This window comes from Hemicordylus capensis, chromosome 7, assembly GCF_027244095.1.
Source record: "Hemicordylus capensis ecotype Gifberg chromosome 7, rHemCap1.1.pri, whole genome shotgun sequence".
NCBI lineage: Eukaryota > Metazoa > Chordata > Lepidosauria > Squamata > Cordylidae > Hemicordylus > Hemicordylus capensis.
The window spans coordinates 37573885-37595764 of record NC_069663.1 but is presented as its reverse complement, the minus strand read 5'-3'; the positions used below and the strand labels follow the sequence as shown (position 1 = coordinate 37595764).

General features: G+C 46.2%; 1 protein-coding gene across 7 annotated transcripts in view; it reads right to left on the bottom strand.

Annotated features, from left to right (window-relative positions):
• LOC128332903 (angiopoietin-2-like) overlaps positions 1 to 21880 on the bottom strand; it is a 66503-nt gene that overhangs the window by 32898 nt on the left and 11725 nt on the right. For 4 of the 7 annotated variants that reach the window (XM_053267694.1, XM_053267703.1, XM_053267699.1 and 1 more), the window contains one exon: positions 11086 to 11286. The gene's annotated coding sequence lies outside the window, so the exon portion shown is untranslated. Of the gene's footprint in view, positions 1 to 3907; positions 4089 to 6821; positions 6893 to 7615; positions 7694 to 11085; positions 11287 to 21880 lie in introns of those variants that run through there. The other 3 variants (XM_053267695.1, XM_053267698.1, XM_053267696.1) reach the window with 3 other exon arrangements.

Here is a 21880-nt window from a genome sequence, read left to right as displayed (position 1 = left end):
AGGAAGCTGCCTTTTACTGAGTCAGACCATTAGTCCATCTAGCTCAGTATTGTCTACACAGACTGGTAGCAACTTCTCCAAGGTTGCAGGCAGGAGTTTCTCTCAGCCCCATCTGGAGATGCCAGGGAACTTGGAACCTTCTGCATGCAGATGCTCTTCCCAGAGAGGCCCCATCCCCTGGGGAGAATATCTTACAGTGCTCACACATCAAGTCTCCCATTCAAATGCAAACCAGGGCAGATCCTGCTTAGCTAAAGGGACAATTCATGCTTGCTGCCACAAGACCAGCTCTCCTCCTGACATACGCATCTCTAGGCAGTGTACAGAGCTAAAGCATAACAAATGTAAAACTGAATCAAAACAATTAAAATTCACAAGACAAAAACAATTTCACAAGATGAAAAAACACATTAAATCATTTAAAATTAATTTCAGTTAAAAGCCTGGGAAAACTGGTGCATCTTCCTAAAGGGTCTTCCTAAAAGAAAACAGAGAAGGAGATGCTCTTATTTCAACAGGGAGTGTATTCCAAAGCCCCAGGGCAGCTACAGAGCAGCAGGGCCAGTTCCGAGTCGCCACCAAATGAGCCAGCAGCAACCATAACTAGACCTCTCCAGATGATATTAATTGGCTCCAGGGTTCATGACAAAGAAAGTGCTCTCTTAAGTACCCTGGACTCAAGCCGTTGAGGCTTTATAGGTAATAACCAGCACTTTGTATTTTGCTCAGAAATACTGTATAATGGAAGCAAGTGCAATTCTTTTTAAATTAGTGTTATATGGTCCCTTCGGATTGTCCTCGAGACCGGTCTGGCTGCCGCATTCTGTACCAATTGTAGTTTCTGGACTATGTACAAGAGCAGCTCCATGTATTGTGCATTGCAGTAGTCAGGCCTAGAAGTTATCAGCATATGTGCAGCACTGTTTTAAGGACATTTACCTCCAGAAATTGATGTAGCTGACGTGTCAGCCAAAGCTGATAAAAAGCGCTCCTGGCCAGTGCCTCAACTTGAGAACTGAGAGAGAGAGTTTGGGATCGAGGAGCACTCCCAAGCATCCAGTCTTCTTATCTGTTCAGTCAGCATGGTGCAGGAGCCAGCGTGGTGCAGTGGTTAGAGTGCTGGACTAGGAGACCCGAGTTCAAATCCCCATTCAGCCATAATACTAGCTGGGTGACTCTGGGCCAGTCACTTCTCTCTCAGCCTAACCTACTTCACAGGGTTGTTGTGAAAGAGAAACTCAAGTATGTAGTACACCGCTCTGGGCTCCTTGGAGGAAGAGCGGGATATAAATGCAAAATAATAATAATAATGTCCGATTCTTGGTCACTCTATGGATCACTGCACTCCATGCCATCCTATCTCGTACAGCTTCCTTTAATTCCACCATGGTCATTCTGGTGTCATTTTTAATAATATCCAGCCACCAAATACAAGGCTGTCCCCGTCTCCTCCTTCTGCTGATCATTCCCAGCATAATTGTCTTTTCGAGTGAATCAGCTCGCATGACATGACCAAAATATGTCAGTCTTTGTTTAGTAATCTTGGCTTCTAGCGATATTATTGGTTTAACTCAGTCTAAAACTTCCTTATTCATGATTCTTGCTGTCCACGGCATACGCAACAGTCGCCTCCAACACCACATCTCGCATTCAGTACCTCCATCTTATTCAGATTCCATTTTTGTTATCCCTTATCCAGCCCATTACTGTCTCCAGGCAGGCATTTAGGGAGGTTATGCCATTTCCTGATGAAGTTGATATGGAGAAATAGATCTGGGTGTCATCAGCATATTGATAACACCCTGCACCAAACCTCCTGATGATCTCTCCCAGTGGTTTCATGTAGATGTTAAAGAGCATTGGAGACAGTATGGAGCCTTGTTGGACTCCACACTTTAGCTCTTGCTTTGCAGAGCAACAGTCTCCAAGGGACACCATCTGGAATCTATCAGAGAGGTAGGAATGGAACCACTGTAAATCAGTGCCACCCAATCCCACCTTCCTCAAGTGACCCAGAAGGATACCATGGTTGATGGTATTGAAAGCTGCCAAGAGATCCACAAGGATCAGCAGAGTCACACTCCCTCTGTTGATAGCCAATTGGAGGTCATTCATCAGGCTGACCAAGGCAATCTCACTTGAAAGCCAGTTTGAAATGGGTCTAGGTAATCTGTGTCATCCAAAACTGCCAGGAGCTGAGAGGCCACCACCTGCTCAGTTACCTTGCCCAACCATGGAAGATTAGAAACGGGTCTGTAATTAGCCAACTCTGAGGGCTCCAATGCCGGTTTCTTCAAATAAGGTCTAATAATAGCCTCTTTAAGACAAAGGGGCATCCTACCCTCCCTCAGAGACGCATTTATAATATTTACCAGATCCTCTCTGATAATACAATTACCAGATGAAATAAGCCAATTTGGCAGGGGTCAAGAGAACAGGTTGTAGGATGCACAGTCCGAAGCAGTTTGTCCACTTCCTCAGGAGTCACAAACTGAAAGTGATCCAATCTAATCTTATAAGAGGAGTTGCTGGACAGTGGACACTTCTATGAGACTCTGCAGTAACTGTAGAATCCCGCTCGCCCCAAATACGAGAGGTTTTATCTGTAAAAAAAGTCATTGAAGACATCACAGAGTGATGAACCGTCAGAATGACTGATGGCTCAAAGTTCCAATAAAAAGGCGGAGGGGGCATAAACGAGCCTCTCATAACCCTAGACAACTCCACTGAATGTGAATTTGCGGAAGAATTGCGGGCAGAAAAGAACTGCTTCTTTGCCACCCACACTGCCAGAGCATAGATCTTCAAATGTGCTCTGTGTTGCAATCTCTCAGATTCATGCCGTGTCTTCCTCCACTTGTGTTCTAGTTGTCTACCTTGCCACTTCAGCTCCCGTAGTTCTTCCAAATACCATGGGGCTGACTTTGAAGCAGGTCGGAGAGTATGCTTAGAAGCGACTGTGACTATTACTCTAGTGATTTCATTATTTCATTATTTATTTTATTTATTAGAAACATTTAATATATTGCCCACTCCGAAGACTCCGGATGGTGCACAAAAACCTGCAAACAAGGCAACATTAAAAATTACATTCTAAATTAGAAACTAAAGTAGATAACGGAAAACAAATAAAGTAAACTGCAGGGCAAAAGCCTGGCGAAAAAGAAAAGTCTTCAATAGAGATTTGAAGATCTGTAAGGAAGGGGCTAGACGAATCTGAACAGGAAGAGAGTTCCAAAGAAGTGGGGCAGCAACCAAAAAAGCCCTTTTGCAGGTCCTAGAGTCCTGAACCTCTCGGAATTATTCCATATTTGCACCAGAGCATCGACAGAATCACTAGCAGAGCCAACTCCAAACGCTTTCAAGGCTTCTTGGAATCCCATTGCATCCAATAATCTTATCGGGTGGACCAACGTAATTGGTCCTTCACCCCTGCAGAGGTGAGTTGTGGCTGCAAGTCCTACTTTAACCAGATGGTGATCTGTCCATGACAATGGGGAGATAACAGGAGTCCCCACCCACGGAACACCACCCTGATCAGAGCAAAAGACCCAATCGAGCATGTGACCAGCATCATGCGTCAGTCCAGAGAGCAACTGGGATAAGCCCATAGTTGTCATGGCCGCTATAAACTCCTGAGCCGCTCCCGACAATCCGATCCCAAGATAGACATTGAAGTCCCCCACCAACAACAACCTGGGTTACTCCAATGCCAACTCCGCAACCAGGTCTATCAGCTCAGTTAGGGACTCCATTAGGCAGCGGGGTGATTGGTACACCAACATAAGTCCCAGTCTATCCTTGGCCCCTAGACTTGGGTACACACATTCAATATAGCCAGTTCCCTGACAGGGATCCTGGTAAGGGAGATGATATTCTTATCATCAGCCACCCCACATCCTCTCACCTGCTCCACCATGCAGTAACCCAGCCTCTCCCGACGAGGTCTCCGTAATGCACACCAGGTGGTGGGGCTCCAGCAGGCGAGGGGTGGGTGGTTCCAAAGGCCTTTAGGTCCAGGCTCCAAAATTACCAAGGTGTACCTCTGCCTCTTGCCTGTGGGCTTCTCAGGGGCATCTGGTGGGCCGCTGCGGGAAACAGGAAGCTGGAGTAGATGGGCCTCCTTGGGCCTGATCCAGGAGGACTCTTCTTATGTTCTTATGACCCATGTTTGAGAATCTTTGTTATAAGTCATATGTACTATATATGTACTATATATAGCATGTTATATATTTTAAGTTATATACCTAAAGGAGATTCCAAAGGCTTACCATTTATATATAGCGGCATACGTATACCAGACCACTCCTTCCCAATTCTACATCCAGGCAATCCAAATCAGAAGTGGAACTCAGCAGACAAAGAGACAAGGCATCTTTAAATGAAGCTGGATTGTCTCCCAAGGACGTTTATAGAGATTGCATCAATTATGGAAATTGAGGAACCTATGTTTTCTTTTGTGGTTTAGCTTGTTCTGCAGTTTTTGCTCCTTTGCATAATTTATTCTGATTTGGCTGCTTGTGGAACAGGGCAAGGAGCTCTTAAGTCCTGCCTTCTGATCACCACTAATCTTGTTAATCTTGTTCTGCCTCTTTTGGCTTTGGAGATTTCAGCAATACTTTTCAGAAAAGCATACCTTTCCAGCCATAAGGACTAGAAACCTGCTTTTAAAAAGACAAGGTAGGCAAGCTTCTCAGTAAACTGCATTCTAGCACCCAATTGTGTGCTTTGTTGGTATTCCTCTGAAACTGCAATTTACAAAGAACCCTTCCTTCATACAGGATGTTTCAAATCCGCAACACACTCCATGTACATTATCTCAGTCCCTAAGTCAGCCTTGTAAGGTAGGTCAGCTTGCCCGAGATAGGGTTGCCATATTCAAGCTTCCCAAATCCGGGTGGCCTAATTTGCATATTATGGGGGAAAATTATTATGCAAATATTATGCAAATTATGTGGCAACTAATTTGCTGTTTTGTTTATTTATTTTACAGATTTGTATACTTTCCCCTCCTTCTCTGCCCTCCCATGTGATTGGATCCAGAGTAAAATCCGGGCAGCACATTCGAAATCTGTGTAAATCCGGGTGGCATTTAGCAGCCGGGTGGAGGAGCCAAAATCTGGGGTTTACCCTAATTTCTGGGGGATATGGTTGGCAACCCTAGCCTGAGAGCACCAAGCTGAGCTGACTTGAGCGAGCTTTCACGCCGTGGCTAACACTCCACTGCACAACAACTTTGTAATATCCCTATTATCTGTGAAAGTGCTTATCTTTAACTGGTAATATTACGAGAAACTAGGGGTCCTAGACCTTTGAACCTGTCACTTGTCTCTTTAACAACAGCTTTTCCCGGAGCAAAGAGCAAGTGATCCTGTTTAGCTCCATGCCATAAGAAGTGTCACCACCGACTGGTTTCCACCCCCATATATCAAACCTCTGTACAAGGGCAGTGATCTTTATAAGGTACAATGTACAAGGGCAGTGATCTTCACTATTTTTCAAGTGGGGGCAACGTCAGAAAAAAAAACCTTTGGTAAGAAGAGCCATGCCAGTCCCACTGAGCTGACTTCTGCAAAGTCCTGGGAGCCAGCGTGGTGTAGTGGTTAGAGTGCTGGACCAGGACCAGGAAGACCCGAGTTCAAATCCCCCATTCAGCCACGAGACTTGCTGGGTGACTCTGGGCCAGTCACGTCTCTCTCGGCCTGACCTACTTCACAGGGTTGTTGTGAGGAGTAGCTTAAGTATGCAGTACACCGCTCTGGGCTCCTTGGAGGAAGAGCGGGATATAAAATGTAAATAAATAAATAAAGTAAATAAAAAGTCCCGAACTTTTCTCAGTGCTGGGAGGGCCCTTTAAGAGAGAGAGACGGAGCCCCTAAGAGCTCTAGGAGGAAAGTGTTGCAGAGGGCTGCCCTTCCCAGAATTCTGTGCACGCCTTCCAAGATGGTGCAGGGGCTCCAGAAGGCTCCGTTTCCCTTAAAGGAGCCGCACCCCCTGGTGCTGGGCAGGGCACAGCACTGCACAGTGAGCTTGTGGTTGTCTCTGCATGCTGCCAGCGGGGCTGTGCAGACTATTCAGCTTCGACCAAAGCCACACTTATTTGTTTGTTTGTTTTTATTTTGTTTAATACATTCCTATACCGCCCACTACTGAAGTCTCTAGGCAGTTTACAGACAAAACAAACCAAAGAATAAAACAAACCAAGAATTAAAACATGTAAAAATCAGATTAAAATATCCATTAAAATGCACCAACTGACTAAAAAGCTTGGCTGAAGAGGTATGTCTTTAGTGGTTTCCTACAGGCTACCTAATGGCGCAGTGGCAGCGGGAAAATGACTTGACTAGCAAGCCAGAGGTTGGCGCCGGTTCAAATCCCTGCTGGTATGTTTCCGAGACTATGGGAAACTCCTATATCGGGCAGCAGCGATATAGGAAGGTGCTGAAAGGCATCATCTCATACTGCGCGGGAAAAGGCATACTGTGAGGGAGCCAGCGTGGTGTAGTGGTTAGAGGGCTGGACCAGGACCGGGGAGACCCGAGTTCAAATCCCCATTCAGCCATGAGACTAGCTGGGTGACTCTGGGCCAGTCACATCTCTCTCAGCCTAACCGACTTCACAGGGTTGTTGTGAGGAGAAACTTAAGTATGTAGTACACTGCTCTGGACTCCTTGGAGGAAGAGCAGGATATACATGTAAAAATAAATAAATAAATAAATAAATAATAATAAAATGGTCAACCCCTCTTGTATTCTACCAAAGACAACCACAGGGCTCTGTGGTCGCCAGGAGTCAACACAGACTCCACGGCACAACTTTACCTTTCAAAGCCAGCAGGGATGGAGCAGCTCTAATCTCAGCAGGAAGCGTGTTCCACAGTCCCGGGGCAACCACAGAGAAGGCCTGCCTTTGAGACGCCACCAGATGGTGGCGGCACCCTCAGACGGACCTCCCCTGAAGATCTTAATAGGCGGCGGGGTTCATAGCAAAGAAGGCATTCTCTTAAATTCCCTGGGCCCAAGCCGTTAAGGGCTTTAGAGGCAATAACCAGCATTTTGTATTCTGCCAACTTGGGGTTGCTGGGGGCTGTCACGGGCCCCCAGGCCTTACAATTAAGAACGTTATTTGCCCCCCCCCCGCCACCTGGTTAGTTGACATCCTTTGTTGTGACCTGAGACAGGCTGGCTTAGAACCAGTTCTTCAAACTCCCTTCTCTGAGCAGAATCTGGTTTTGAAAAAGCTAAATTTTTGAAAAACGGTTCCTGGAAGATATACCGCTCTATCCTTGAAGGGTCATTTAGAGCAGTGTTTCTCAACTGCCGGTCCGTGGACCGGTGCCAGGTGGCGGCTCCCACCGGCTCAAAAGTATTGGGGGGGGGGTGTGCCTGGGGGGTGGGGGCAAGGGGGACGACCCTTTTATGAACTGCTGGTCCGGGAAACTGTGCACAAAGAATGTACCAGTCCATGACTCCAAAAACGTTGAGAAACACTGATTTAGAGCATATTTGTTCCAGTAAGCATTTTTTGGCTCCATTCCATGAAATTCCCAACTGACTGGGATGTTTCCGCCCGCCCGCCCCCCCCCCCGCTTTTATTTATTTCTTTATTTCCTTACATGAGACTTCTCTGTATTCCTGCAATTTTCCAATAGCTTCTGTTCATTCTGATTTCTTCTGCATGTCCCTAAAGAAACCTTGAAATGAATGAATAAATGAAATAATAATAATAATAATAATAATAATAATAATGATGATGATGACGACGACTCGATGTCTGGATAAAACAAACCAGTCAATAACACCTGTCTGACTGTGTAAACAAGAAATAATAATAATGCAATACGAGCAAAAGTCGAAAAATCAACAACAAACAGCAAGTGCCGCCTTTGTAAAGAAGCAGATGAAACAGTGGACCACCTAATCAGCTGTTGTAAAAAGATTCCACAGACTGACTGCAAACAAAGGAATGACAAGGTAGCAGGGATGATACATGGGAACATCTGCAAAAAATACAAACTACCTGTAGCCAAACATTGGTGGGACCATAAAATTGAAAAAGTTGAAGAAAATGAAGATGCAAAAATAATATGGGACTTCCAACTACAAACAGACAAACATCTGCCACACAATACACCAGATATCACTGTAGTCGAGAAGAAAGAAAAACAAGTCGAAATAATCGGCATAGCAATACCAGGGGATAGCAGAATAGAAGAAAAAGAAATAGAAAAAATAAAATAATAAAATACAAAATACAAATAATAAAATAATAAAATACAAACTGAAATTGAAAGGCTGTGGCAGAAAAAGACCCAAATAATCCCAGAGGTAATTGGCGCCCTGGGTGCAGTTCCAAAAGACCTTGAAGAGCACCTCAACACCATAGGGGCCACAGAAATCACCATCAGCCAATTACAAAAAGCAGCTTTACTGGGAACAGCCTATAATCTGAGCCTATAATCTGCAACGATATCGATAACAACAGCAACAACATTGAAAATAAAATTCAGCCATCCCAGGTCCTTGGGAAGGACCCGATGTCTGGATAAAACAAACCAGTCAATAACACCTGTCTGATTGTGTAAATAAATAATAATAACAACAACAACCACAATAACCCTAACGCTAACATCTGCAAAAAATACAAACTACCTGTAGCCAAACATTGGTGGGACCACAAAATTGAAAATGTTGTAGAAAATGAAGATGTAAAAATATTATGGGACTTTCAACTATAAATAGATAAACATCTACTACACAATACACCAGATATAACTGTAGTCAAAAAGAAAGAAAAACAAGTCAAAATAATTGACATAGCAATACCAGGTGACAGCAGAATAGAAGAAAAAGAAATTGAAAAAATAACAAAATATTAAGATTCTTCAAATTGAAATTGAAAGGTTGTGGCAGAAGAAGACCAAAATAATCCCAGTAGTAATTGGCACTCTAGGTGCAATTCCAAAACACCTTGAAGAGCATCTCAACACCATAGGGGCCACAGAAATTGCCATCAGTCAATTACAAAAAGCAACTTTACTGGGAATAGCTTACATTTTGTGACGATATTTATAACAACAACAATATTGACAATAAAATTCAGGCATCCCAGGTCCTTGGGAAGGACTCGATGTCTGGATAAAACAAACCAGTCAATGACATCTGTCTGACTGTGTGATAAACAACAACAACAACAACAACAATTTAATCTGAGATTCACTTATGTAAAGTATCTAGTGCCATAAATCCAAGTCCTCTGGACGTAAAATGAAATGCAGAAGGGCTGTTTCAGATGGAAGCCAGCATGGTTCAGTGGACAGAGTATTGGATCAGGGAGACCTGAGTTCAAATCCACATATAGCCATTAAACTCACTGAGTGACTCTGGGTCAGTCACTTTAACTTTCAGCTGAACCTACCAGGGTTGCTGTGAGAATAAACATAACCATGTACACCACTCTGGGCTCCTTGGAGGAAGAGCAGGAGATAAATGGAAACATGAAATAATGAAATAAAGATGTTGTGTGTGTGTGTGTGTGTGTGTGTGTGTGTAGTAGGGTATGGTGAAAGAAAGAAGAGTGGTGTGGCCCAGCAAAGGGGTGGCTAATCAGAGACTGGACAGAGTACTGGAGAGGCTCTAGAGAGGGAAGAGGATCCGTGTGCTGAAAGGGAGGAGGGCATGCACATGCTACCAGAGGAGAGCTGGCCTTGTAGTTGCAAGCATCAATTGTCCCAATTGCTAAGCAGGTAGAGCCCTGGTTTGCATTTGAATGGGAGACTACATACACAAGCACCATAAGACATTCCCCTCAGGGGATGGGGCTGCTCGGAGAAGAGCATCTGCACACTTACATGCAAAACGTTCCAAGTTCTCTCCCTGGCAGCATTTCCAGATAGGGCTGAGAGAGACTCCTGCCTGCAACCATGAGAAGCTGCTGCCAGTCTGTGTAGACCCGGGATTCTCAACACTGGGCCCCCAGATGTTATTGGACTTCAACTCCCATAATTGTTTTTAAAAGTATTTTAATTGGCTTTAAATAGTCTTAATCATTTTTGAATTGTTTTTATATTGTTTTTAGCATTAGTTTTATGTCTTTTAAAAAGGCCACTGGGGCAGGGGATTATGGGAGTTGAAGTCCAATAACATCTGGAGACCCAACGTTGAGAACCCCTGGTGTAGACCATGCCTGCACAACATAAGGCCCGGGGACCAGAAATGGCCCACAGGGATATTTTTGCTGCCCCAGAAATATCATGCAGCAACTGCAGAAGCCATGAAGAGTTTGTGGCAGCCCTGTTGATGGACTGCAGTGGCTCCATGCAGTTGCGTACTGGGTGATTTCCAGATTAGCTTCTCAACAGCAGCAAAATGCTTCCGTTCAAGCAAATCACTTTCAAAATGTAATCAGCAGGGGGAGCAGTCTCACAAAAACTAACAACCTGGAAAAACAGCAACTTCTGGTACTCTGTCTCTGAGGTAGAGGCAGGTGTGGCTTGTGAATTCTCCTCCGGGGGGGGGCAGCTTCTTTAAGGTAAACGGAGCCGGTGCTCCGTGCTGCCCAGAAGCCCCCACGGTGGGGAATCGCCTCCGCCACTCACCTGGCCGCTGGCGGGGGCTCGCTTCCACAGGAACCAGGTGAGTGGCGGAGGCGATTCCCCACCGTGGGGGCTGCTGGGTGGCACGGAGCACTGGCTCCGTTTACCTTAAGGAAGCCGCCCGCCGCCCCTCTGGAGGCGCGTTCATGAGCCGCGCCTGAGTAGAGGTCACACTCAGCTACCCGGTACAGTGCGGGCCAGCGGCATGGCACGAAGACCACACCACCCGGGACAGACTAAGGAGGATTTGGGGGCCTCCAATGGGTGTGGAGGCCCTGGTCTTCGGCCCCAAAGTCCAGGGGTAAGAGCGCCTCTGGTCAGACGTGTCCCTGGTTCTCCCAGTAAAGTCCTGTATCTCCTCATAATCTGTCTAATAAGGACATTCTGGCTGTGTCTAGTTCTGTTGGGGAGTCTCTTGGCCCTCGGAGAAAGAATCTGGTTGGTGTTATGCGATTTCATGATAGGAAGACAAAATCTGTTTTGACTTTCACCTCTATCTTCTTCCAGACCAAAGACTCACTCTTGGTTCTTCGCCCAGGCCTCAGGGGAGAGAACATTTGCAAAGAAGATCTTTCTTCTGCTGCCTTTGGCCTTCAAAATCTATGCTTGATGTCACCTCATCTCCGGCCAACGTCTGGGACGTGTTCACAAAGACCAAACAACAACAACAACAAATTTGGGCTTGGTAGAAACTGAAAAGAAAAGGGGGAAAGTTGGCGGTGACTACGATTATCAAAAGAATAGAACATGGATACCCAACAGGGGGGTTCTAGTATCCCTACAGGTACTTGAAGGGCTTCCAGGGGGATACTCAGAAGCCTCCTGCAGCCACACTGCAGCCACACTGCTCATAATCAGCCTTATTGAAATTCACATGACAAGTTTACTTCAAATGGGAAAAACTTCAAAAGGTTTCTTTCAATAGGAGTAAAGGTAAAGTGCACAGAGCCCTGTGGTTTTCTTTTGGTAGAATACAGGAGGGGTTTACCATTGCCTCCTCCTGCGCAGTATGAGATGATGCCTTTCAGCATCTTCCTATATTGCTGCTGCCCAATATAGCACCTGCAGGGATTCGAACCAGCAACCTTCTGCTTGTTAGTCAGGCATTTCCCCGCTGCACCACTTAAGGTGACTTTCAATAGGAGTACTCATGAATAATTTAATCTGGATGTTAGCCATTGACTGGGGTAACCTGTGACATGACCGTAACATTTACTGAGGTCATTCACACCATCAAAAACTGTGTTTTACCCAGGTCTGGGAGCTGTGTGTGTTCCCTATTTTTGATGGTGTGGAAGCAAGGTAGGAGGAAAACCTGGATAGAAGTGATTGTGTGGAAGCAAGGTAGGAGGAAAAGCTACCCAGGTATTCCTTCTCCCTTGCTTCCACACAGTCACTTCTATCCAGGTTTTCCTCCTATCTTACTTCCACACAACTGAAAATTGGGAGCACGCATAGCTCCCAATTCCAGGTAGAACACAATTTCTGATTGTGTGAAGAACCTCACTGTATTGATCCAAATCAAAGACGACTTTGAATTTAATACGACTCCCTTAAAAAGTAGAGGATAAATACGGAATAAATGCAATACACTTGTTAAAAACGGTCAGGAACCCCTAGACTAAACCAACTAGGCATCCTTTCAAAAAGGTCAAACTAGATATGATGCAGGTAGGTGCCCCAGTTACCGGGAGGGGGGCACCTCTTTTTCATGATGGCCCAGTCCAGGTCCTAATACTGCTGCTGCTTCCTCCTGTGTTGCTGCTGCTGCACCAGTGACGAGGCCCAACAGGGACGAAAACATCGGCGGGACCCGCTTTCCCCACCTCAGCTGTGCAGGAGAACTGACTTAATGACGTTTCTGTTTAACTTCTAAAAGACAGAGGAGCCTTGTACAAATAATTTAAATGTGCAGAAGGAACGGATGCTAGGATTCGACAGCTCCTGGGACTGTACAAACTGCCAACGCAGATGGTCAAAACGAGATTTCTTCTAGAAGATCCAGCATCCTTTACATTTTGAGCTGTTTTGCAAATGTTCATTAGCTGTACATTCAGTCCAGATAATAATCCTTTTAATGGAAAAATTCTCTGGAGCTAGAGAGAAATATTGCTCTAGTGACCTCTAAATCAAAGTGATTAAGCTGGTCAAAATATTTGCATTTCAGGGATATTAATGAGGATAGCTACACACAAGCCTTGTGCAAAATCTGAAATATGCAGGGGCAAGTGGTCTGGATCAGATGACCTATTCAGCAAGATATTTCACACAGCCAGGAGCTGGGGCAAGAGAGAGGGATGGATTGTTTAAAATGAGGACTGTCAAACCAATTAAAGAATTCTTAGTCTGCCATTTAATGTTTCAGTTGAAATATTTTCATTTAAATAAACTGCAGATTGCCAACACCTTGATACAGATTCCTTGTTATGATACTGAAGGAAAGGTGAGGTCACATGCAAGTGGTAATGGGCTAGATGAGGGATAATAAACTGAAGCTCTGCTCATTGTTGTGGGTGGAAATCTGAAAGATGGGATAGAATGTCTTGTTCTGAACAAGGTTAACCTCCCCCAGAAAGAACAGGTTCATAGCTTGGGAGTGCTCTTGGACACGGGTCTCACTCTGGGGTCTCAGGCTGAGGCTGTGGCTAGGAGCTTCCCCACACATAGCTTCCAGCTCTCGGGGTAAATGTTGAGCAAATCCACTTCGAATTACACTCACGGCATGAGCGAAGCAGCCCCTCCCCTCTGCTCTCACATTTTCTTTTTGGGCAGGTTCACATTGCATGCCTCTGTATTTTCCTTCTAGCCAAAGGAGAGAGAGAGAGAGAGTATGTGTGTTGGCAGTAGTCCGGAGTGAGTCACTTTGGTGGCGCTGCCAACACAGCGCGGGCCGATTTTGGTCCCAAATGGGGCTGTGCGGCCCCCTTTGGAGTAAAATAACGCCCCCCATGTATGATGTCATACGTGGGGGTGTGACTGGAGCTGCGAGGCATGGCCCCTTGGGGCAGTGGCCTGGGTTCTTTGAACCCGTTCACCCAGTGGTGGCTCCACCGCTGAACACAGGTACAATCAATCACACAAACACATGTACAGATATCTGCACTCTTGTAAAACATAATGAGGTCATTCACACAGTCAAAAACTGTGCTTTACCCTGGTTTGGGATCTGTGTGTACTCCCAATTTTATTTTATTTATTTATTGTTAAATTTATATACCACCTTTCATTAAAAACAATCCCAAGGTGGTTTTCAGTTGTGTGGAAGCAAGGTAAGAGGAAAAACCACCCAGGTTTTCCTCCTACCTTGCTTTCACAGAATCACTTCTACCGAGGTTTTCCTCCTCCCTTTCTTCCACACAACCAAAAATTGGGAGCTCCCAAACCTGGGTAAAACACAGTTTTCGATTGTGTCAATGACCTCAGTGTCTGAATGGGGCTTGTTCCTATATTGTATGTGCATTGCATTGAACCTAATATATAAAGAGGGCTCATTTTGACCAGAACAGGGCAAAAATGAGTGTACTTACCGTGAGAAACTATAGCTGTGTCACTCCATTTTCAACTTTCTGGGGTGGGGGTCAATTATAGCCTGACTCCCTCTCCAAATGCTAAGCGAGCAATGCCTTTTTCTCACTGTGTCCAATGGCACATTCTCCTCTTAGCAGTCATCAGTTACCAGACATATGGACGGTCATCTCTAACAGATGCCAATCCAAGGTCCAGAAAAACACTGACTGGAGGATAATCTTCCTCACTTGAGCCGGATCAAATCCAGGTCTTTGTTAGAAACTGAAACAATGATTAACTTGGGAGATTATGTCATGTACATTGAACATATAAAATTTCTATACGTCCTGGCTCCCACTCCTAGTTTGGAAAGTGAGCCTTAGTTATGATGAATTGGTTTTGGCTGAAGGATTTCATCACAATATGGATACATCTGTGGAGTGACGGTCTAGTTTTTCAATAGACACTGCAATCATCATTGCTGGCAATGGCCTTGCTGATTCCATTTCTGCAGGAAGGAGGTCTGGAGGGTACACTGCTAGCCAAATGTGAGGAGGAACAATGGTGAAATCTTTTCAAGAGAGCGGCGAAATCTCTTTAGGAAGCATTGCTAGGTGTGGAAGGAAAACTCAGGGGTACATGGGAGAGCAGACCCCAGGCTGCAGGGAAAGAGAAGCAAAGCTAGCTAGGAGAGAAAAAGATTTATGATACCTGTACTCACTGGCCAAAATCCTAATGCTGCTTTTGCACAATGAACAATGTTGTTAGTGTTGCCATCTCCCCTGATTTCCAGGGTAGTACTCAGAGGGGAAATGACTCGTCTAGCAAGCCAGAGGTTTCCGGTTCAAATTCCCTGCAGCAGAGAAATGACTTGACTAGCAAGACAGAGGTTGCCGGTTCGAATCCCTGCTGGTATGTTTCCCAGACTATGGGAAACACCTATATCGGGCAGCAGCTGATTATACTTCGGTCAAGCTGGATTATTTGTACGGTTGCTGATGTGTTTAATTTCTTTGCCAGTTGCTGTTTTTGCTTCACAGGGTTTTGCTATTCTTGGAGCATTTGGTGTTCTAGGATTGCCTTTAATTTCAGTATTGTTTGCAGCCTTAAGTTTTCTTGTCAAAGAAAGACAGGATGTAATTTTTGACAAGCAATAAAACCAATAACGAGTGTTTTATGTGTGGCAGCATTTAAACAGGGCTCTGGTTACCTGGCAAGGCAGAATCCCTTCAGCACTAGGATCCCTCTTCCTTTGAGCCATCAGGCCTGATATCCTTACTGCAACTCTACGATGATTTGCCCCCTGTGAAGGATGAGCCTAATCCTCCATTTTGCTGAAGTTTGTATTATGTTGTAAAGTGCCTGCCTCTGTATATCGTTTGAGTTCTAAGGTCAAAAGTTCAAAGCTTCTCTTCGACAGTTCCGTCTAGAAACAGGAAAACATTTTGTCTAGTTTTCGTTAGTTCTGATTGGGTAACTGCAAAATAAGTGGGTGGAGTTAAGAGTATAAATAGAGAAGCTTGTAGTCAGCTGGGAGAGAGGTGTTGGGTTAGGAAGTGTTGCTGAGTGAGTTGCTGAAAATCACTGAAGAGCTGCTGAAGAAAGAGCTGAGAAATCACCAAGAGAGTTGAGCTGAGAACTCTCTAAAGCGCTGGATCACTCTCAGGAGCGGGAGGAGAAGAGAGAGGAAGAGCAAGGCTTGCTGCAGAGCTGATGGAGAAATCTGATTATAAGAAAGTTCTTGCTCTGGCGAGAACTTTGGTTTTAGGCTCAGTATTAGGCAGGTTGGAGTGGGCGTCCTTATCTCCTTTTTTATTCGTTCCTTTGTGCTCATATGGTTGCTGGTTTTTTGGTCTTATGTTTTCTGAAAGTCTACGGATTTGAACTGAACTATGTTTTCTAAGCAAAACTTTGCTTTTGGATGCAAATCTGTAAAGACTCTGAGGTGCTCTTCTCATGTGCAGCCTAAACCAGGCTAGGGAAACCCAGTCTGGGATAGGCTGCGTGTGAGAACTGCCGGGATTGGCCCTGATCCTGGTGGGGCAGCACTGTCTAGCCCGGCTTTTTAGCCGGGCTGTTAGCCTGGATTAACAGCACCAACACACTGTTAACCCAAGCTCTGGGATCGTATGTCTCCTTGGGCTATGTTTAGCCCGAGAATACACAGAGATGGGTGCCTAGAGTGCCTGTCTTCTGGGGGAATACCCAAATGCACTGCACTTGGTGCACAGTGCATTGTGGGATACCTGGAGGCAGGGACATGTTGTCTTAGCCTCTGGAGATCCATGCTGCCTGGTACAACAGCAGAACATCTGGGATCATTGTGGTCCAAGTAATGTTCCCTGGCTTGTCAGTGGGGAAGGTAAACTTTGTGCTGCCTTCCCCCCTGCGTGTTGGGGCTTGTTAATTTTTACCCCCGGTAGGTAAAACAGCAGAGCACTAAGGAATGAACACACACTCCAGTTACAAAGTAGGTAGCAGAGGATGGTTTAGTTGTTGCAGCTATTTAGAGAAGACACATGACATGGAGATTCTTGTAGAACTAAATACTAAGTATTTATTGGTTAAGTAAATGCTTGACCAACAAGCAGGAGGTTGCCGGTTTGAATCTCAGCTGGTACTGTATCAGGCAGCAGTGACATAGGAAGATGCTGAAAGGCATCATCTCATACTGCACAGGAGGAGGCAATGGCAAACTCCTCTCGTATTCTACCAAAGACAAACACAGGGCTCTGTGGGCGCCAGGAGTCGAAATCGACTTGACAGCACACTTGACGTTACACTTGGATAGGAAAGCCTAAACCTAATCTAAAGTGGTTGCAGTGGTTCCGGTCCTTTCTTGGGGGGAGGGTCCAGAAGGTGGTGCTGGGGGACTACTGCTCGGCCCCGTGGCCGTTGGCCTGTGGGGTCCCGCAGGGTTCGGTCTTGTCCCCCATGCTGTTTAACATCTACATGAAGCCGCTGGGAGAGGCCATCCGGGGTTTTGGACTGAGTTGTCAGCAATATGCGGATGACACTCAGCTCTATCTCTCCTTGTCATCTGATCCTAGGGAGGCGGTGGATGTCCTGAATTGGGGGCTGGAGGCCGTGATGGGTTGGATGTGGGCTAATAAACTGAAATTGAATCTGGATAAGACGGAGGTACTGTTGGTCAGTCGGAGAGCCAATCGGGATGTGGAGATTTTACCGGTTCTGGATGGGGTTGCACTCCCCTTGAAGGAGCAAGTACGCAGCTTGGGGGTACTACTGGACCTGGCTCTGCTTTTGGAGGCTCAGGTGGAGGCGGTGGCCAGGGGTGCCTTTGCACGGCTTCGGCTGGTGCGCCAGCTGCGTCCCTTTCTCGAGAAGGCAGATCTGGCCACGGTTACCCACGCCTTAGTCACGTCGCGGCTGGATTACTGTAACGTGCTCTACGTGGGGCTGCCCTTGAAGAATATCCGGAAACTGCAGCTAGTGCAAAATGCGGCAGCGAGGGTTTTATCTGGAGCTGCCCGTTGGGAACATATCACCCCCATTTTGAAAGAGCTGCACTGGCTGCCGGTTTGTTTCCGGGTCCAATTCAAGGTGCTGGTTTTGACCTTTAAAGCCCTAAATGGTTTGGGCCTGGGGTATTTGAGGGACCGCCTGCTCCCAAGGGTTGCTGCCCGCTTGACAAGGACATCTGAGGGGGCCCTGCTCCGGGTGCCGACAATGAGGGAGGCCCGGCTGTCGTGCACTCGGGACAGGGCCTTCTCTGTTGCTGCTCCTAGACTCTGGAATGCTCTCCCGGTGGCCATTAGTTCCTCAGACTCCATCACAGCTTTTAGAAAGATTTTAAAGACTTGGCTTTTTACCCAGGCTTTTACATAATTGTTTTTTACTGCTGTTCTTGTGTGTTTTTTATCTGCTGTCTTGTTTTTATGTATGTTTTTAGCTTGATGTTTTTACTGCTTTTATTGTATGTTTTAATTTTTGTAAACCGCCTTGGGGTTTTCTTTTAACGAAAGGTGGTATAAAAATGTAAAAATAAATGATAAATAAATAAATAAATACATAATGAATAGGTAAGGAGGGAGACAGATGTTTCTATCTGTTCTCTAAGAGGAAAGCAAGGATTGTGACTCAGCACAGGAAGTGTGGAAGAGTCAGATCAGGTGTCACAGAGTAGGGACAGATAGGGAGACTCTTACTCACTGTCTCTACTCCCAGTGCCCCTAGTGGTCTTTAGGATAGTTGGTGCAGGGGAGTAACAGCAGAAGAGAGGGCATGCCCTCAACTCCTGCTGTAGGCTTCCAGTGGCATCTGGTGGGCCACTGTGTGAAACAGGATGCTGGACTAGATGGGCCTTGGCCCTAATCCAGCAGGGCTGTTCTTAAAAGGTCAATGCACTGGAACTCCATCTCCAGCACTGCCCTGCCCACTCCCCTGCCCACCCAGTCATGTGAATGGCCCCTCTGTCTGTCTTCCCCACCCCATGCTTAGAGGCCTTACACCCCTACTCATTTTCTGAGTTGGAGACAGAGTTCTGGAGCACAGTGAAGCGGACACAGCCAAAGAAAATGAACAATTCTACTTGGTGGAAGCAGTGAAGCTTGATGGATCACAGGGCTGGTTGAGACCAGACAGTGACCTCCCCACTTGGCTTGACTGCATATAGAGAGTGAAGATGCAGGCACCTGGCTTCTCAAGTGTCTGGATGGAAGAGAAGGCAGAGGCTGCCTGTACCTTTAACAGTGGTGTAGGAAAGGGGACACATGTATTTCTTTTGGAAATGTATGTCCCGCCCATCCTCAAAAATATTATCTTAGTCCAGGGTGGCTACCAATGAAAATAATACAAGCAATATATTTTTTTAAAAAAACAGTGCAATATACAATAACAGTGCTTAAAGACATTCAGATGAACAACGCAAAACATCAAAACTTAAAAGGCTTTAAAGGTGTTATGGAATAAAAATGTTCCCTAAAAATGGCAAACAGGGGTGCTGTTGCACTTCTGGGGGAGAGAGAAAGTTGCATAGTGTGAAGCTGTCAGTGAAAAGGCCCTGATCCCATCTCTGCATATAACCAGCCATACCAATTTCAGGCCATGTTCCAGCCACCTTGCTACACCGAAGTGGTCAAGCTCTGACAAGTGCCTGGATAGGACACCACCTTGAGTTCCATCATGGAAGATAAGACGGGGCTGTAGCTCAGGGGTAGAGCATCTGCTGTACATGCAGAAGGTCTTAGGGTCCGCCCCTGGCAACACCTTGGACTGCTGCTACCAGTCAGCAGGGGCGTATCTAGGGCAGGGCAGGCAGGACACGTGCCCTGGGCGCCACTTGAAGGGGGGCGTCATTTATAAAATGAAAAAAAAAATTTAAATGGCCACCAAAAACAAAATGGCCACCACGCATGCTCAAATGGCCTCTGCAAGGCCCTAGTATCTGGGAAAAGTCAAATTCTCCATTTATTTTTAAAACTTATGTAATAGTGATGCTACAATGCATAGTAGAGAATCAGACAGGCACTTCTGTTTAGTTTTCCAAGTACACCTACACATAGTATTTGGGTATTTCATGAGCCCCAGAATACTGAAATGTGTAGTTTTCGAGCATTTTTTGGTCTGTCTACATCCACTGCTAAATAGTTTTTGAAATATTAAAAGATTAACGAGCTTGACTTGTATTTTTGAGCTGATATTATGGTAAAGTTATCTGAAAGATGGGTATCAGATGTTTGGACAGGTGGCGCAATTTCAGTGCTTGCCCCAGTCGCTATTTCCCCTAGATACGCCTCTACCAGTCAGTGCAGACAATACTGAGCTAGGTAGACCAATGGTCTGTCCCGGTATACGGCAGCTTCCTCTGTTGAGTGTCCACAGGTGTAGCTTTTGTCTTCTTTTTTGCACAGTGCTAAAGGCACAGGGATACTGGCTGATATCCAGACGAATGCTGCTCTAGCGTCGTGCAATGAGAGAAGTTGTGCACACTTGAGACGTTCGTGGAGTTGAGCAGAGTTGAGTGACTGCAGTGTTGCAGGACCGCCAGTGGGAGATCATCTCCACACACACACAAGGTTGTGCAATCTCTTGTGCAACCTGTCAACAGCTTCTGCTCGCACAAGCACTAGTCTGGATCAGACATTCCTTTCTTTGAACAATGCCATTGCACTATATCGGACACATGAGCCAGCTGGGGTGCTCAGAACCATCTGGAGGCTCTTTGTGACTTTTGACAAGGTCTGCACCCAAGAGATGTAAAAGAAGTGAGAGCACTGCCAAACTTTCAGCTTCCAGCGTGTTCTCATGCCTTGATCCAGGAGTGGAAGGAGGTCAGTGGCGGCCCAGGTTCTGCCGCCACTGTGGCCCCCGTAACCCCACCCTCTGCATCTGACATCAGATGCAGGGAGCATGGTTTAGCTCTGGTTGTGCTGCAAATGCAGTGCTGGCCGATTCAGCTCAAAAGCAGGGCCGCATGACCCCGTTTGGGAGCTAAACCATGCCCCCCACGTCTGATGTCAGACGTGGGGTGTGTGTCTGGGGCATGAGGCGTGGCCCCTGAGGGGCAGCGGTCTGGGTTCTTTGTACCTGTCCGCTCAACGGTGGCTCCGCCTCTGCTTTGATCATCATGACTATCAGACCTGTGGCAGCAGCCAATTTTGCAATGGTATTTTAAAAGCTCTTACACATTTCGAAAAAACCCCAGACGACTCTAAAATTGTATCGAATTGAAATGAAAATGGGCGGGAATGTCCTCCAAGGATTTCTCTGTGGAGAAAGTAAAACAACTTGCCCATTGTTACTGTAATCCTGACCCTTTCCTTTGCTCTGTGCAAAAAATGACTGCAATTTTACCCTAGTCATTTGGGGCAGGGGCGGGGTTAGGGTGTCAAGAAGGGGTGATAACGCAGAGAAAGCTGTAAGTACAACAATGTTTTCACTCATTTCCCACCTCTAGGGAGGCAGCAAGTGCCAGAAATCACTATGAGCATTCGTCCCCCAAGATAGTACCAATGGCATAAAATGTTGGGGTCTGGCTCATGGATTAAGGCAGCTCTGGTCCGGATGTAGCCACTGTCCCTCCTTCCTTTCCCACGCCTGCATGTAGCAACAACATGATTCAGAGAGCAACACTGAGGATCTGAGGCACACAGGAAACATGGACAGAAGAGCATTGCTTGAAGCGCATGGTGGCGCATGGTGGCTTCCTGCTTCTGTGCTACCATTCATGTGAAGCTCTTCTCCAAATGCCAGTTTGGACAGCTGGAGAGTGTGCCAGCACATGAGCCCTGACTGAAACCCACGTCATACACCTAACGTTGACTCTAGCCAAAAGAGTCCGCTGGGTCAGCTTGGGTCTGATGGCACCACCGTTCCCTGCCTTCTGGTTTTTCTCCATGAGAGGAAGCAAGACTGAAGATGAAATAATGGATGGACAGACAGCAGCAGACAGAGGAGCGTCCTATTGGAAGGCAGCTGGTGCTATGGGCAAGCTGCAGCTGTTTGGAAAAAAAACTCCTGACATCCAGCACTTGCTGAAACTCTCAGTACCTCTGCTGGGTGCTTTCCAGACTAGCTGCTCGACAGCAGCAAAATGCCTCCGCTCAGGCAGGTCGTATTCAAAATGTAAACAGCAGGGGGAGCAGCCTCGCTGAAACTAACAAGACCCCCCCCCGCCCCAGCAACTTTTTTTACGCCGGATATACGATGTCCTAGCTCTATATCATAGTGATTAAATTCAAAACAAGGCATTGGAAATGTGAACGGCACCCTGCTGTTCGTGTAGGGACTGCGGTGTCACAACACAGGAAGTGCGGA